Below are 16,121 nucleotides of genomic sequence, written 5' to 3' on the forward strand. Positions count from 1 at the left end.
AGGCAGCAAAGTGGCATTCAGGGCCCTGTTGTGGGGGAGGGAGGCAGAGACCCAAACACGCACACAGACTCATAGACACCGTACCTACAGGTCCAGCCACCAACTACAAACCCAGAGAGATAACACAGGTCCAGATGAGGCAAAAGTGCCCAGACACAAATGACACACACATACAATTTACCCAGCCTGCCAGACTCAGACCCATTCTCAGAAGCACACGCAAGTAAGCCTGTCACACAGAGATATTCATCCTGTGCACAGATGCGCACGGCACATTCCCACCCCGAGGCTCATGTGCACACTCAGCAGACACCCTGCCATGCCCCTGCCATCTTCCCTCCTCCCTGTGAGCCCCCACACTGTCTGTCTAGGGCAGACATTGGTCAAGGAAAGAAAGAAAAAGCCTGAGCTGCCCCAGTCCGGGACAGGAGCTAGACAAAACCTGGGGGCCAGCCAGGCTCCCTCTGCTCTGAGAAGGCACCACTTTTTAATTCCAAAGAATTCACTGGACAATCCCCACCCTGTTCCCAGAGGCCAGGGTGAGCCGGGTTCTGGAGTACCACCCCCTCCATGACCCTTTCTCCATCCTCCGGGCTTCCAGCTTTGTCCACAGCTGTTAGGGGCAGAGCAGAGGGGGATCTGGCAGCCATTACCCTGGTTCATTTCCCTTCCAATCCCCTCTCCGCCGCACCTGACACCTCCACTCTCACAGGTGTCTCCCTCTCTCTATCTCCCTGCTTCAGCCCCACTCTGTCCTCCCAGAGATTAACTCCAGACCTGCACCGGGTCCACCACCCTCAGGAACCCAGAAACAACTCCTTGACCAGATGGACCCAGTGACTTACCCCTGCTCAGTGCCTCCCGCTGGGTGTCCCATGACTACCTGGTGGCCAGTGGGTCCCGCAGGGTGACTGCATGCACATCCGGCCCCAAGTTGGGGTCTGCAAATGTGGGCTCCAGTCCCAGCCTCACTCCCTACCTGTCTTAGGATGTGGGGCAGGTGGCTTCAACTCTTCCAGCCTCAGTTCTGTAGTTTATACATTTATAGAATAGGAATAATAATGCCACTCAGCTCTCAACAATTTATATAGGTTATCAAGGGGCCTAATTTAGAACCTGGTTTTAACCAAGAAATGGGATGTACGAGTTTGGTCTGGTGATTCAACCTCTCAGCCTCAGTTTCCCCATCTGGGAAATGCGATAAGCCTTGCTACCTTGGGGTGATGAAATACCCCATCCGGAGCAGATGGCCTCTGCAAGGGCTCCCCTCCTCCGTGCCCACCTCGCCCCCGGCCGCACTCCCCGTTCCCACGCCGCTTGGCCCCAGCCGGCGCGGGCTGTCAGCCGGAAGGGATTTGCAGCCCGAGAGCCGGGATCAGCGGCGTCGGCACAGAGGCCGCCTTGTCCCGTTGGGGACCCTGGCTGCAGCCGTCCGCGCAGTCACGTTGCCCGGCGGCCGCGGTGCCAGAGGCCACCCCGCCCCCGCCGACCTGGGCCAGCTTCGGGGGCCGGCGCCGGAGTTCCTGGCCCCGCGCCCGGTGCCCCGCCGGCTGTTTGGGGGCGCGGCGCGGGAGCTCTGGGGCCTCCAGGGCGCACAGTTTCCGCCCCAGCTCCGGGGACGGCTGGAGCAGGCCGCTCACACTGCCTGCCGGCTCCCACCCGCGCCAGCTGCAGATGAAGCCCATCCCTCAAACTGGACCCCCGCCCCTCCCCGCAAAGGGCGCAGGGCGGCCTGCTGCCCCCTTCCCTGAGCCCGGGCATCCTGACGGATGACCACAGATTTTCCCAGAAAAAACCTTGGAACTTGAGAGACCTCTCAGGATAATCTCAACTGAGGGATGGATGGGAGAGGTGGGGGGCTGCTGGTCCCCCATGGGGCCAGCTCTGAGCGTTCCAGGTCTGGGTCTGAGTCGGAAGCCAGTCCAGGTGTTATCTGGTCCAGGCGTTGGGATTTTCTTTCAGTGTTCAGAGTTGGGTGTTGGGACCCTCTCTGGGTGTTGTCCTCTGGATGTTGGGATCTTCACTGAGTTTCTGGATCGAGTTGTAGGGATCCACTCAGGCTGTTCTAGGTTTGCAATGGAAGCCTCTCCAGATGTATCTGGTACAAGTATTGGGATTTTTTCTGAGTGTCCAGAGTCCAGGTGTGCTCTTCTCTAGGTCAGATGCTGGGGCTTCCTCTGGTGTGGCTGTTGGAAGCCCATCCAGTGTATGTGATCCAGCGTTGGGGATCTTTTCTAGGTGTCAGGGTCTGGGTTTAGGACCTGCCCGGGTGTATCAGGTCCAAGTGTTGACAGCCACTCTGGATTTGTTCGGGGCCTCTCAACAGGGACATAATGTCCAGTGCCAGACCCTCCCATTGGCCTGAAGGCAGACATCACTGCTAAGTCCCAGCCCCAGCTCACCAAGACTCCTATGGGACCAGTAAAAGCAGGGCCCGTGGCAGCGCAGCTGGACACCCCTTTTCCGGATCCATGAGCTGGAGGCAGACCCTAGACTCCAGCTGGGAATCAGTCACAACCTCGCTCCGTCCAGAGGCACGGCCCTTCCCTTCTGTAGCTTCAGTTTCCCCACCAAGAAAATGGAAGAATTGGATTTGACATTCTCCAAGGCCCCCTAAAGCACCTCTCACCACTACACACACACACACACAGAGTACCCATTCCTACCTCCCCACTTTTGCCCACTCTGATATTCCCACCTAAAATACCCCTGTCTCTCCTTTCCCTCTCCAGCCTCTCCTAGTCTCTCAAGCCCCTCTCCTTTCCAGAAAACCTTCCTGCCCCATTCCCACCCCTTTCCAGGCCCAGGGTATGAGCCCTTCCTGCCCTCAGAAGAGAACACAGGCAGCCATAGATCCAGGCTGACTCTCTGGTTCGTTCCATCAGGCTGGGAGCTCTCTGAGGGCAGGGCCTTGTCTACTCCTGGCCCCACTCTGAAGCCTTGTTCTAGACGGGCATGGGCTCAGGGTCTCATGCTCGCCTCAGCCACCATCCCAGCCTGGCTGTTGACCCTTTAAGAAAAAGAAGAATCTCTTTAGTCTCTAATATGCCGGATGGTGGGGTGGGCGCTAAGAGGATTTAGGAGCCTGTCTCCTGCCCACACCAATCCTCCTTTCCAGGCCATTGCACCCATGTGACAGCCTGTCTGGGGCACCAGGGAGCCCTCAGGATCACATGGGCCCAGGAAGGTAGCTGGAGACTGACTGCCCAATTCTGCCTTTTCTGGGTAGTTGCATATCCAGCAGACAGAAATCAGAAACCCCCGAGGGCAAGAGTGATCTAGAACAATTGCTCTGTTCTCTGGACCAACATGCATAGTCGAGCCTGTGAGCAAGAATGTCCACTTACGCACATGCTCGCTCACGCACACACGTCTCTCGCAGAGAGGGAACGGAGCCAGATTCTGAGTGAGGTGCTTTGCAAACAATATTTCTTAGACCTCACAGCAGCCTTGTGGGAATCATCAGCCCCATCTGCAGATGAGGGAACTGAGGCTCCGAGAGGGGCAGCGGCTACACTGAGACCACACAGCTGTTAAGTATGGAATCAGAATTCAAAGCCATGCTCTTTGCATGGAACCACCCTGCTGCACGCTCAGCCACACAAACACACATGTGCAAGTGCACACACAGCTTTCACACATTGTGCTCAACCCTGAAACCAGTCATTGAATATCAAAGCTAGAAAGGAACTGAAGAGATCATCTTGTCTGTGCCATTCCATTCTACTACAGAAAGAGAGAGGGGAAGGGATTTATGTAAGTTTTCAGGATATTTAGGAGGTGGGAGAACCAGGACTAAAATTCACATCTCTGTTGTCACTCAGAGTCATATGTGTATGCATCCACATACCACATAGCTCACCCATAGACTCTTACACGAGCCTGTGACTACGTGTACACACGTATACTTGCACCCATAGATGCTCATACATACCTCACACATATTCCTACTCATTTTGTATGCCTGCACACATGCCATTGCACACATCTTCTCATCACACACAGACCCACACACGTGATCATATATAGCTGCACACGGTACACATTCATGTATGCTCATTCACACACAATCCTTACACTCATATATCTACTCACACACACACGCACAGCCATGTTCCCTCACTCCAACACTCACGTGTACCCACTTTGCTGATGCAGAAGAGATAAGTTGACCTTTATCAGGGACCCTGCACAGCTAAGGCTGGACCCTGGGGTGGGAGCTACACACTGAGCCGTTAAGAGGAGGTGGCATTGCATGGGTGCACCCTGGCATTGCCATCGGCGGCCCCGGGACACATGCTCTGCCAGCGCTTCCCCACAGGCCCGGGCAACTTGCTTAGACCAAACCCAGGAGGTAGCCCCAGAAAGTGCCGAGTCATGGGCCAGGAGTGGCCAGGCCAGGCTGGTGGCAGGGCTAGTACTGGCTTGTGAACCAGTATTTGTCTTCTGCCTGGAGCCACATCGGGGACTCTCCTCCCTCCAAGGGCCAGACCCTGAGTCATGAGGCCTCTTCCTTCACCAGCTGAAGAGGAGGATCGAGGCACCAGGATTTGAGGGCAAATCACCCAGAGCTGCTAATGAGATTTACCAAAGTTGGTGAGCCAGCTAATTCAGGCTTCTGAATAACACTTTGAGATGGGCCCATTAAGCCACTTAAGTCTTTCTCAGTGACTAAAATGCTCTGTATGTATCAGATGCAAACGAATCTCAAAACCTAACCCATGAACAGTGACAGCCATCAAAATCCTCCAAGAGATGCTCTAAGCTGGACAGACCACACACGTGAACAAATAATTACGATGCAGGCGTTGGGAGCTGTAACACAGAGATAAACAGAGCATGGTGAGAGCACGGGACAGAGAGCTGCCAAGTTGGACCAGAGGTGGGTCACTTGACCTGGGTCTTGAGTGGTGAGTAGGAGTTCATCAAGAAGCTTTCCAGAGGGAAATTGTGTTTCAGGGAACAGGAACAGCTTAAGTGTGGGCTGAAGTGGAGGAATGGATGGTGAGCTGGTAATACAGGAAATGAGACCAATTGGAGTCAGTCATTCAACAAACATTTATCAGGGACCTACTCTGTGCTAGATTATGAGCTCAAGCTCAAGGGTCCCAAATTCAAGTGCTTTCAGGTACTAGGCAGGTGATATAGATGAGGGAAATGGGAGGATATAAGCAATAGGGAGTGGTGGGGCTTGTGTCTAACTGGAGACTCCATGCCCTGCCTAAAGCATTTGTATTCAAGAATATTTATCAATCCTGTGGCAGCCAAAAAACCTCATTTGTAGGCTAGGTTCAGGAAGTAGACCCTGCACTTGCAATCCTTGATTCTAGACTCTAGAACCGAGACCCCAGAATTTCGAAGAAGCCTTGCATGTGGCTCGCTTAAAGAGTTTAAGCCTGACCCTGTAGATGGGCCTAAGACCCATGGCAAGTTCTTGCCATGAAAGGACATTTATCACAGGAGCCTCCTAGGGGAAAGCTCTCACACTGTCATCACTGGACATAACAGGGCTGTGTGTGTGGTCCAAGATCCTTAAGACAAGGACAACATTCTGCCTTGCCCCATCACAGCTGTTTCCTGGCAGGGGCCACTCTGTCCTCAGATGAAACTTTACCCTCACCCCCTTCTCCTACCTTTGACCAAAAATCCTCCTTTTGCTACGCACATCTTGCATAGAAAAACTGACTAGATTCTGTCCCCCACATTTCTCTCTCTGACGCAAGGCTCCCCACAAAACACTACTTACCCTGACACACACACACAGACACGCACACTCTTCACTTAGACTAGTTGATCTAAGAATGATTCTCTTAGTGTTCCACCTCATGGAAATGTCAGAACAGTCTTAGAGATGAAAATGCCTGATCTGGTGTCCTGGTTCCCCTGAAGCTCCTTGGGACACCAGAGGCTAGATTGGTGTCCAGGCAGGAGTGGGGAGCCCCTGGGGTTCACATGCAGCTCTCCCATTGCACGGGGAAGGAGGGAAACATGGCCAGGCACCCAGCACAGCCTCCCCACCCCCCAACGCATATGCAGACCCCAGACGCTTGGCTGTGGGGCCTGGGAGCTGCCCTGGGCACAAACTGGCACCCCTTCCCCGCCCCCTGCAGCCACAGCCTCCCTCTTGGACCCTCATTAAATTATCCCGCCTCACTGGCCCCAGGCTCAGGTTCCTTTGATGTGTGCCCATCCAGCTTCTGAGGCCAAGACCAGGCCCCTCACACCAGGCTAGGCTGATGGACTCTGACAGCTTCCCCAGGGCCCCATGGTGGCAGGACACCAAGGCCCATACCCACACCCACAGGACACACGCTCAGACCCATGCACAGCCAGAGATTCCCACACTTACTTGCAACACTTTCATACAACACTTTCATACACACACACACACATGCACACACTTACCTAGTCCTAGCAGGACCTGCATGGTGGCACATGTACCCTGGCACGCACTCACATGCCCTCAAGCACACCCATGCACACATATTCATACACACTTGTGTACAACACTTGCAGCACACATCCCCTCACACACTCTTGCAGTCTTGCAAATTCACACCATGGCACTTGGGCTCTCATATGGGGCCTCCTGTGCCTTCTTCCTTGCCCCTCAGCTGGCATGTGAGTTCTTCTGCAATTGCACCCGACCTCCATATCTTCCTCCTCTTTTGAAAGTCATAGCATTGTGAACCCAGGCAGCCTGAATTCGGTTCTTGGGTACTCCATTTGTAAGCTGTGTGACTGTGGGCGAGTTGTTAACCTCCCCGGGCCTCCATTTCCTTTCCTGTAGAGTAGGAATGATAACAGTATCTTCCTAGGGTGGTTGTGTGGCTTAAAAGAGGCTCTGTACTTCGTGACTTAGAACAGTGCCAGGCACATAATAAGAAGTCAACAAACATCGGCTATTGTCTCTTGCCTCTTCCCTTTCATATCCTTTGCCTCAGCCATAACAAAATCTTTAAGTTTCCTGAATGTGCCAAGCTGCTACCTCCTTCCCACCCTTTGCACATGGTGCTCCTTGTATTTGAAATGTCTCTTCCCCACTTCTTCTTCCCCTTTCCATGTGGTGAGTGCCTGCTTATCCTTCAAAACCCTACTCAGGGGGCTCTGCCCGTGGAAAGCCTTCTCTGCCCCCACCAGCAGAACTGATCACTGACTCTTTTGTGTCCCACCCCTAACCTGAATTGTTTCTTTTCCTAGACTGTGAGCTCCTCAAGAACATGCGACCTTGTAAGATTCATCTCTTCAATCCTCTACCCAGCGCTGGACATGGAGCACAATGAGCATCAGTCTATGTGAGGGAGTGAAGTGAGCTAATCACGATGAGGCATATACAAGAAGCACTTGTGCAACTCATCATTAAATGTTATGGAAACTATGTAGCCTAAAGTACTAATATAAGCAATAATAACATACCAGTAATGATAGCTGACTTTACTGAATAGGAACTTGGGGCAGGCTCAGAATTAAGGGCTTTCTATTTAATGCTTTCAGTAATGCTGCGAGGCTGTGGTGGTGATGTGCCTATCGCTTGGGGGAATGAATGAGTGAAGCGTGCTGGATGCTTACAATGGAATACCATGCCACAGCAAGAAGGAGCAGGTCAGTCTATGTCCAGTAACATGATGTTGAGTAAGAAAAGTCGGGACCAGAAAGATTGCCAGCACAACACCATTTTGTAAATTAAACCCCTCCAAATGCATATTGTATAAAGACAAACACATTTTAAGGGCATATTTAAAAAAAAAAAAAAACATATTGGAGTGGGTTCCTGGAGTGAGCAAGGGAGTAAGGAATGAGAATGGGAATGTGGGAGAAGGGGGAGCAGGAAATTAGCAGCGAGGAGGATGAGGAACTCAGCTCTATGCACCAAAGTCCAAACAAACAGGGGGAAGAAAATCAAATCTGGGGGGTGGTGTATCATTTTCATCTCTTTTACATTTGAGAAAATCAACCAGCTATACAGTGATCATTTTATTTAGATGTTGATTTTATGGTATCTAAACAGCATCATTGTTGATGGTTTTCCTTATGCAAAGAATAGTTTAATTTTCATTTGATGCTTTCTCTCTCCCTTTCACTCTCTCTCTCAGAATCATTCACTGAAACCCTGATCTGAGCCTGACCTGGATTCTCGTAAGACAAGGGCAGACCCCATGACTTCCATGTCCTGTAGAGGAATGAATGAATGAATGAGTGAATGAATGAATGAGGACGGGAAGGAAGAGAAAGAAAGAGGGAGATAGGGATGAAGGAATGGAAAAAGATTCCACAGAAGCCTCAGTATGGGAGGACTCTTCCAGAACATTCTTTTCCTTTCTCCACCCCTCTCCTGGGCATTAGTCCTGGGCTGGGGCAGGGGGCAGGGGGCACAAGACTAGAAACTAGACTGCTGATCTCAAATCCTCCCATCACGAGGGGTTGCTCCCGTGTCAGGAGGCAGCAGGAGCTGGCACAAGATCCTGGAGCTGCAGGAGAGCAGCTCTCCGGGGATCCAAAGCCATACACCAGGGACACCAGCCCCGTGCTCCAGGGGGGACACTGGGACTGACCCTCGTACTAATAACAAGGGCAGTAACAACTAATCTGCTACCTTGTTCCAGTGCTTTCACCCATTTAATCCCCTTCAGTGTTCATGTGAAGCATGCATGTTAAGGATTATCCCCATTTTACTGATGAGAAAACTGAGACTCAGAAAGCTGAAGAGTCTCTTAAAGTTATTCAACTCTCAGTAGTAATAATAATAGGAAACACTTTGAGTGCCCCCTCCATGCCAACACTTCCAGCACCTGGTATGCCTTAACTCATCTGATCTCACAACAGCCTATGGGCAGCACGGTCATTGACCCCCCGCCTCACGAATGATGCGCCAAGATGCAGAGAGGGTAAGTGACTGTCCCAGAGTCACACAGTTCACGGGTAGCGAACCTGGAAATTGAGGTTAGCCGGTCTGGCCCCAGAGCTTACTCTCCTCGCTCCCAGGCTGTGCTGCCTTTCTTCGGAGTAGCAGAGGGATTTGAAGACAGGGTAACCCAGCCATGTGGAGTGGGTTTGAGGAGGTAGAGCAGCTAGATTCTTTGACAGTTGGGGAGGCTGACTCTTTGTCAGTCAAATGGCGTCCCGTTGGAAATGAGGTCAAGGACACACAAGGTCAGTCACTGTCCCTGCCGGAGCCCCACAATCTGCCCACAGCCTCCCCAAGGGCCCCTAAGCCTGGGGAGACGGGAGAGGCCGCCTCCCTCCCCCGTTCCCAGCCAGAGCTGAGTGAGCTAATCCCTGGGAGAAGACATATTAGTCCAGGAGAATCAGTCCCAGCCTGCTCTGCTGAGTCAGCAGGAAGTACAGCCCTGGCTCTGCCAGCTACGTGAGCCCCTGCACGGCCACCACGGCTGCCTCCCTGCCTGCCTCGGGAGGCCCCCACCATGGGCATGCCCTCACGTGCCTGTTTCCTGCTGACCTGCCCCCTGCTCCAGCTCAGCAGTCCTGAGCCTCCCTCCCTGTCCACTTTCCTGTTTCTCACCGCCATGCCCACTGACCGCCCAAAGACAGCCATCTCCTCCTGCAAGGAACTAATCCTCACCAGGACTGCAGCAAGTGGGAAGCAGGGCCCTGGGGGAACGTGGTGAGCCTCTTCCCCATGTCCAGCACACTGTCAGCTCCAGAGAGGAGAGCTGTGAGCAGCTCATGGAATCCAGGGGTCACTGCCGGAACTGGCACCACTCTCAGTGGAGTAACGACCATCCTGGCCATCATCCTTATCTCCACTGCCACCCTCCCTATTCCCACCACTATTGCTGTGACGACCATCATCATCACCACTATCATCGGCCCAACAGCAAAGCTACTATCAAGTTCACCACTGACACGAGCACCCACACCACCACCACTTCCATCAGTTAGTTCCAACTAAGACAGACGGGTGTCAACACCGTCAAAAACAGTACCGTCACTAGCACTGACACCAATACCGATGTCATCACTGCCAACACAAAGCATCATTGAAATCATTTTGACCAATAACACCTTCACCATCTTTATACCACCCCTACCATCCCTGTCACCACTATCCAAGATAATTGTCATTCTGCCACCAAAAATACAACCATCATTTGCAACACCAGCACCACTATTGCTTTTACCACTCTCGTCAATACCAGCATCATTATGCTCACCACCATCACTATCTCTGTTACCACTACCATAATCAATACCACCGTTGCTCTCACCCTACCCACCACCACCGTTATTGCTTCCATCACTACCCTAACTAAGATTAACACCACTCAACTGGACACCAGCAACACCAATCACCATCAGCATAACTACCACCATAGCTGTAACCAATATCAGTGTCACCATAACTACACCCAACACCACTAAACATGGTACCACCTATACCTACACCACCGCCGCTATAACCACTATATAGTTGTCACCAATACCTCCACTACCATGAATACCCCATCACCCCCAACATTGTCAGCACCACCATACCTCTTTATTAGGATGAGAAATGTTTGCTGTTTACCTGAGCCTGTTGCTATGCCAGGCAGAATAGGGAAACAACAGTTGGAGAAATGCAAAATCAAAGTTCTTCCAACTTATTGTTCTGACTATACAATTATACACCCACTCACTTCCCATTAATGTCCTCCTCTGAACAGACTTGATTGTTTCACAAAATTGGTCCGTTTAGCGATTCACAGAGGAACAGCCATGCATGCCTGAAAAACACAGGAGTGGTTACGAGAGTCACCCCCTACTGCCTGTGACATCAAGAAGTCCAGCTCCCAACATCACATGCCCTTTTCCCTCCCTACCTCCCTCCAGACATTCTGAGCCCCTGTAGATTTGTCTGTCTCTACCAGGTAGACTTTCTTCCCTTCCCTTCCCAAACTTTTGCTCTACTCCTCCAGAGCAGAACACTATGTGGACAGAATGTTGGTCTGAGACTCAGAGCCCTGGGTCCTAGCCTTGGTTCCACCACTAACTCTCTGTGTGGCCTAAGCAAATTCACTTCCTTTTCTCTGCCTCAGTTTCCCCATCTGTAAAAGGATGACCTTCTGACTCTGGTGCTTTAAATATTTTTTGAGCTGAGACACTCCTAGGAGAGATCTGAGCTCTTTAAAGTCCCTTCAAAGGGGAAAATGGAGACTGTCAAGTCATCTACTGGTTCCCCCCAATAGACTCCCCTGGCCAGCATGTCCTGGGATCTCCAGAGAAAACTCCTCGAGCCCTGAGATGCTGCTGCCTGGGCAGGGTGGGGTCTGAAGGGTTAAGCCTGTCAGGGCTGTGCGTGAGCAAGTAGCTCAGATGAAAGGCTGGTCCGAGAGAACGCCATGTGGCTGTTGTGGTTGGCAGGCGGGGGCAATGGGACCAAGCTAGGTCCCGAAGGAAGCCCCCTCCTGTCTCACCAGAACAAAGTAGTGTTTTACGAAAACGCCATTGTTCTTGGGCAAGTCTTTCCCATCTCAACATAAACCAGGAAGCTGTGCTTCCTTTCCTTGGGCGAGACCCCAAGGGCCCCCCCACCGGTGGGGGGTGGGGGGAGAAGAACAGAGTTTTTCCTGCCTTGAATCATCTACCACAAAGCCCCTGCCCAGCTATATCCAAGGTTCCCCAAAGCTGAGAGTGGGGTATGTGTGTGTGTGTGTGTGTGTGTGTATGATGGGGTGGGGAGAAGAAATAGAAGGTCAGCCAGTCCAGCCTCTTGCCCCCCCAACAGAACACTGTAGCCTGAGCCAGACTAGGAAAGAGGTGTCATTGCCCATCCGTCTCCCCTCACCCCTGTGCCTCAGGCTTTCTTCTGTCCCACCAACATGGCAACCTCGTTCCTGCTGTGGCCTTTGCACATGCTGTTCCCTCCGCCTGGAACTCTCTTCTGCCCTTCACATGCTCGCTCCTTCTCATCACTTTGGTCTCTGTTCTAACCTCAGTGAAGCAGTAACTGCTGAATTCCTTGTTCAGTGTCTGTCTTTCCTGACATTCTGTCTGCTCCATGAGAGCAAAGGCTAACAACTGTGTCTGTCTTGCTCATTGCTGCAACCTGAGCACCTGGGACAGGCTGACCCCAGTGTGTGTGTGTGTTGGGCGGGGGGGGTACGGTGTATTTTCCCCCATAAAGAAAACAGTCACAGGCTCCTAGGCAAGAGAGCCATTTCCCTTCTCGAGCTGGAAGATCAGAGCATTTCAGACCTTGGAGAGCCTCCTGTCCATCCACTCTGTTTTCCTGAAGGGGAAACTGAGGCTTAGAGCCTAGAAGGTCCTGGCCAGAGGCCCATAGCTGGTCAATGGAATTGCTCAACTAGACTCCTGTTTCCTGACACCAAAGCTACAGGACAGGACCCATCACCTAGTTGCCAAGCGTGGGCATCGTCTGGCACTAAATCTCTCAACTCTTCAGATACAAGCAAGACCCGGGACATTTGGGCAGTGCCCAATCCACTTTCCCCACCTCCCTCAAAACTGACTCACTGAAGACCCTGAGAAAGAAATCCATCCGGTGGCCTTGGCCTGTTGAGGAGGTGGGAGGCTCCCTCCTCACCACCACCACCTGGGCTCTTTCCGTCTATCACTTCTGGTGAGAGGGGGCAAAGCAGCCTCTAGGACTTCCCCAATGGGCCAAGGAAGCAGAATGACAGCTTTCTATCCCTTTAAACTTAATTTCTACCTTTGTTTCTACAGCTTTTGCTTGAACCAGAAGATTCATTCATTAAAATATTTGTGAGTGAATAAATAGAGAAGAGATATTAATACTTCCTCATAGGAGTTGTTGGGAAAATTCAACGAGACGCCGTCCCTGGCACAAGCAGACACTTTAACGCTGAGTGCATTTGAAAAGTTCACAGTGCTGTGCAAGTACAAGATACTGTTACTTTCAAGACAAGGAGTCTTTCCAAATTGTTCCTTTTACAAATGTGTGTTTAGACACTCTGAGGAAAGAAGGCAAAGCCCCTTTTAAGAATTGTCCCCTGAGTTTGGCGGTAACCACTGGTAACCACGGGGAGGGTGAGGCTGGGCGTGGTTAGCTTTTCTCTATTCCTTACAAAATAATGTATACTCTCAGGTAGAACATTAAGCGAGCAAAGGAGGCAGAGATGACCAGTGAACAGAGTCGCCACTAACGCGGTTTCCCAAAATGGGAGAGACCATCAGGGAGGGGAGGGAGCCCGCCGCATTCCATTCCTTTGTGACTCGTGGTTTATCTCTTATACCGGGTGGGGGAGTTGGGGGGACGGACACGACAGGGACAGGACACTTGGTTGTACAGATGGATTTGGTGCCACCAGGCAAGTGCAAGATAGGGAGCAGATAAAATTCCACTCAAAGAAATTAAGATAAACAGCTAGTTAAGGGATGGAAACCCCTGGGGGTGGGAAAGAGGCAGAGGGGAAAGACATCTATTTCCAGCTGCAGTGAAACAAAGGACATGATTCTCAGAGAATTTCTCACCCTGGTAAGGGAGAGCAGTTGGATTCCATTTAGTAAATCCAACCCTGGAGCGAGAGGGCATTAATAACCCTTGAATTCCCATAGAGATGCCCTTAGCCTGGGCAGTGGCTTTGAGTTTGCAATTACAAACTCAAGTGTGTGAGTTTTCAAATCAAATTAAAATTAGTGGTGCATCCCTTTATGCTGTGCTGATGGAAAATTCCAGTTCGATTATTGTTAGCAGGGTCTTCCCTCTTCTAAGGGTGCCCAAGAGCCTGAAAGGCTCCCTTTGGATCCAGAAAACAAGGGAATGAGCCTTTGAGCTCCTTGCTACTCAGATGTGGCCTGAGGACAAGCAATGTCAGAGTCCCTGAGGAGCTTCTTGGAAATGCAGAATCTCAGGGCCCACCTCAGGCCTACTGAATCAGAATCTGCATTTTATCAAGATTCCCAGGTGATTCCCAGGCACTTTAGTGTTTGAGAAACACTGTAGACTAACCTTAAACACTCCTGGAGGCTGACAGGGTGGTGCCTTCAGTGGGTCCAAGGAGCTGGGTTCCTGGGGTCCTGCCTCCCTAAGGGAGTCACACAGCAGCCACTACCCTCTGGAATTCTGCCAGTTCCTTCCAGTACCTATCCACCCACCGCCCTCTTCCTTCTTCCCTTTCTTTCAGCACTACTCCCTCAATCAACTCAGGCTTTCAACCAACAAAAGCCTGAAAGACGAGTTGTCTACGACTTCTGGTTTCAGCCTGCCTTCACCAACACCCCCTGAGGCGACAGAGCACAAAGGCAGGGCTCTCTGCTCTCCACCAGGGATAGAGGACGGCGGGATGGGGAGGGGAGATAAGGGGAAAAGGAAACCTAGCAACAGAAAATAACATCTCAATCCATTATCCTGCCACACTTGTAATTCTTTAACTCTTGCTCCCAATTATATCTGGATTTAAGAGTGCAAAACAAAGGCTCATGCTGTAATTTTAATGGACTTGTTTTTATAGGAAAAAAGTGAGTCTCAGAATCCTAGAAATGATTTCTTCTAAGACTCACAGGATTTAATGAGCTCCTAGCTTAAGGATTAAACATTTTTTTTTAGCATCAGCGTAACGTGACTCACGCTCCCCTTCCAAGTGGAGAATCCCATTGTACAAAACAGAAAGGGAGCTGCTTTGGTTGTCAGGTTGGGGCACAGAACTCCTGCTGGATGGTTTCCTCACTCCATCCCTGTCGCAGTCCCTGCAGTGGCTCAAGCAGACTGTAAGGCTCAGTGGAGCATGGGGTGAAGAACCAGCCTCAGCCCACCCTCCACCCCACACTGAAAGCCTCTTCGTGGCTTCCCTTCACCCACCTCTGATCACTCCCTTCCTGAGAGAAGTCTCACAGGCAGCCGACCCATCGCCCAGCACCACCCAGGACTGGAAAACACTTCCTATATGATTGACGACCCCAATGTGATTCCCCTTCACTCATCCGCAAGTCTCAGTTCTGCCTAAGAGACCACAAGGAACAGGTCTAGGTCCTCTTTCACATGAGTTACAGAGCATATCTCTCCCTGGAGTGTCTTTTCCAGATGAAACAGGCACTTAAACCTATGATAAGTGGGTAAATGAATGAATAAATGAAGAAGCAAACATAGGAAGGAGTAGATTGGAGGTGGAAAAGGAAGGAAGAGAAAGAACAACTGAATGAAACACTCTCGTCATTCTCTTCTGCACACTCTCTAGCTTGAAAATGGTTCTCTTAAAAAGTGACATGTGTGAGAAAATTGTAGCTTTTGGAACTGAACACAATTCTCCAGAAAGACCTTAACCAAGTGTTTTTCCTACTGTGGGCGGTAACCCATGTAAGTAGTTAAAAGCAATTTAGTGGCTCTCAACCATCATTTTGCTTAATGAAAAAATAGAACAGAAAATACCATAGCTCATCAACCAGGACTTAGGTTAGGAATTGTTTGGAAACCTTTTTTCCAGTTATATATACACATGTATGTATATATATGTAGGAATGTGTGTACTGGGTCTTGGTCTAAAATGTATTTCTTGGTGTGGGTCACAAGTCAGACAATGAAAGCCAATGCTCTAACCCTATGAATTAGGCATCACTGTTATCCTCATTTTCAGATGAAGAAAATGAGAACACAGATCAATTATTAACTTACCTAAGGTCACTCAACTAGTAAATGGCAGAGCTGAGACGGGAATGGGATGGGGGTTGGAAGATGGGAGGCAGTCTCATTCCAGAGCATGAACTTTGAACCTTTCCCCTCCACGGCCTCTAGAATAGAAATGGCCATGCCACGCAGGCAAGTAGAAGGTAGTGCAGGACCAATCTCAGGACCAGGGGACATTCAGTAGGGTTTTACTCTCACACGTTAGACACACATTCCCTTCCTCCGCACGGGGCACAGAACAGACACCAGTGAGCATTAGTGGAAAGACCACACTGTGGCCCTTGGGTGGATGCTCTGGGTCATAAAGGAGGCAGAGTCCCACCCAACAGAATCAATTAATTCCTTCTACCCTGGGTAGAGGGGCTCAAGTAGCCATGTGAAGGCTAGGCTACCCTAAGATTTGGTCCGTATTTCCCCATTAACCCTCAAAGATACGTGTGAAAGACATTTCAAAAGCCTCATTAACAGCATAATTGACCTCAGTGCCAGCGGTGCCTGACAAGGAACTCGGTCCCTCCTT

Source organism: Equus asinus, chromosome 5 (assembly GCF_041296235.1).
Source record: "Equus asinus isolate D_3611 breed Donkey chromosome 5, EquAss-T2T_v2, whole genome shotgun sequence".
Taxonomy (NCBI): Eukaryota; Metazoa; Chordata; class Mammalia; order Perissodactyla; family Equidae; genus Equus; species Equus asinus.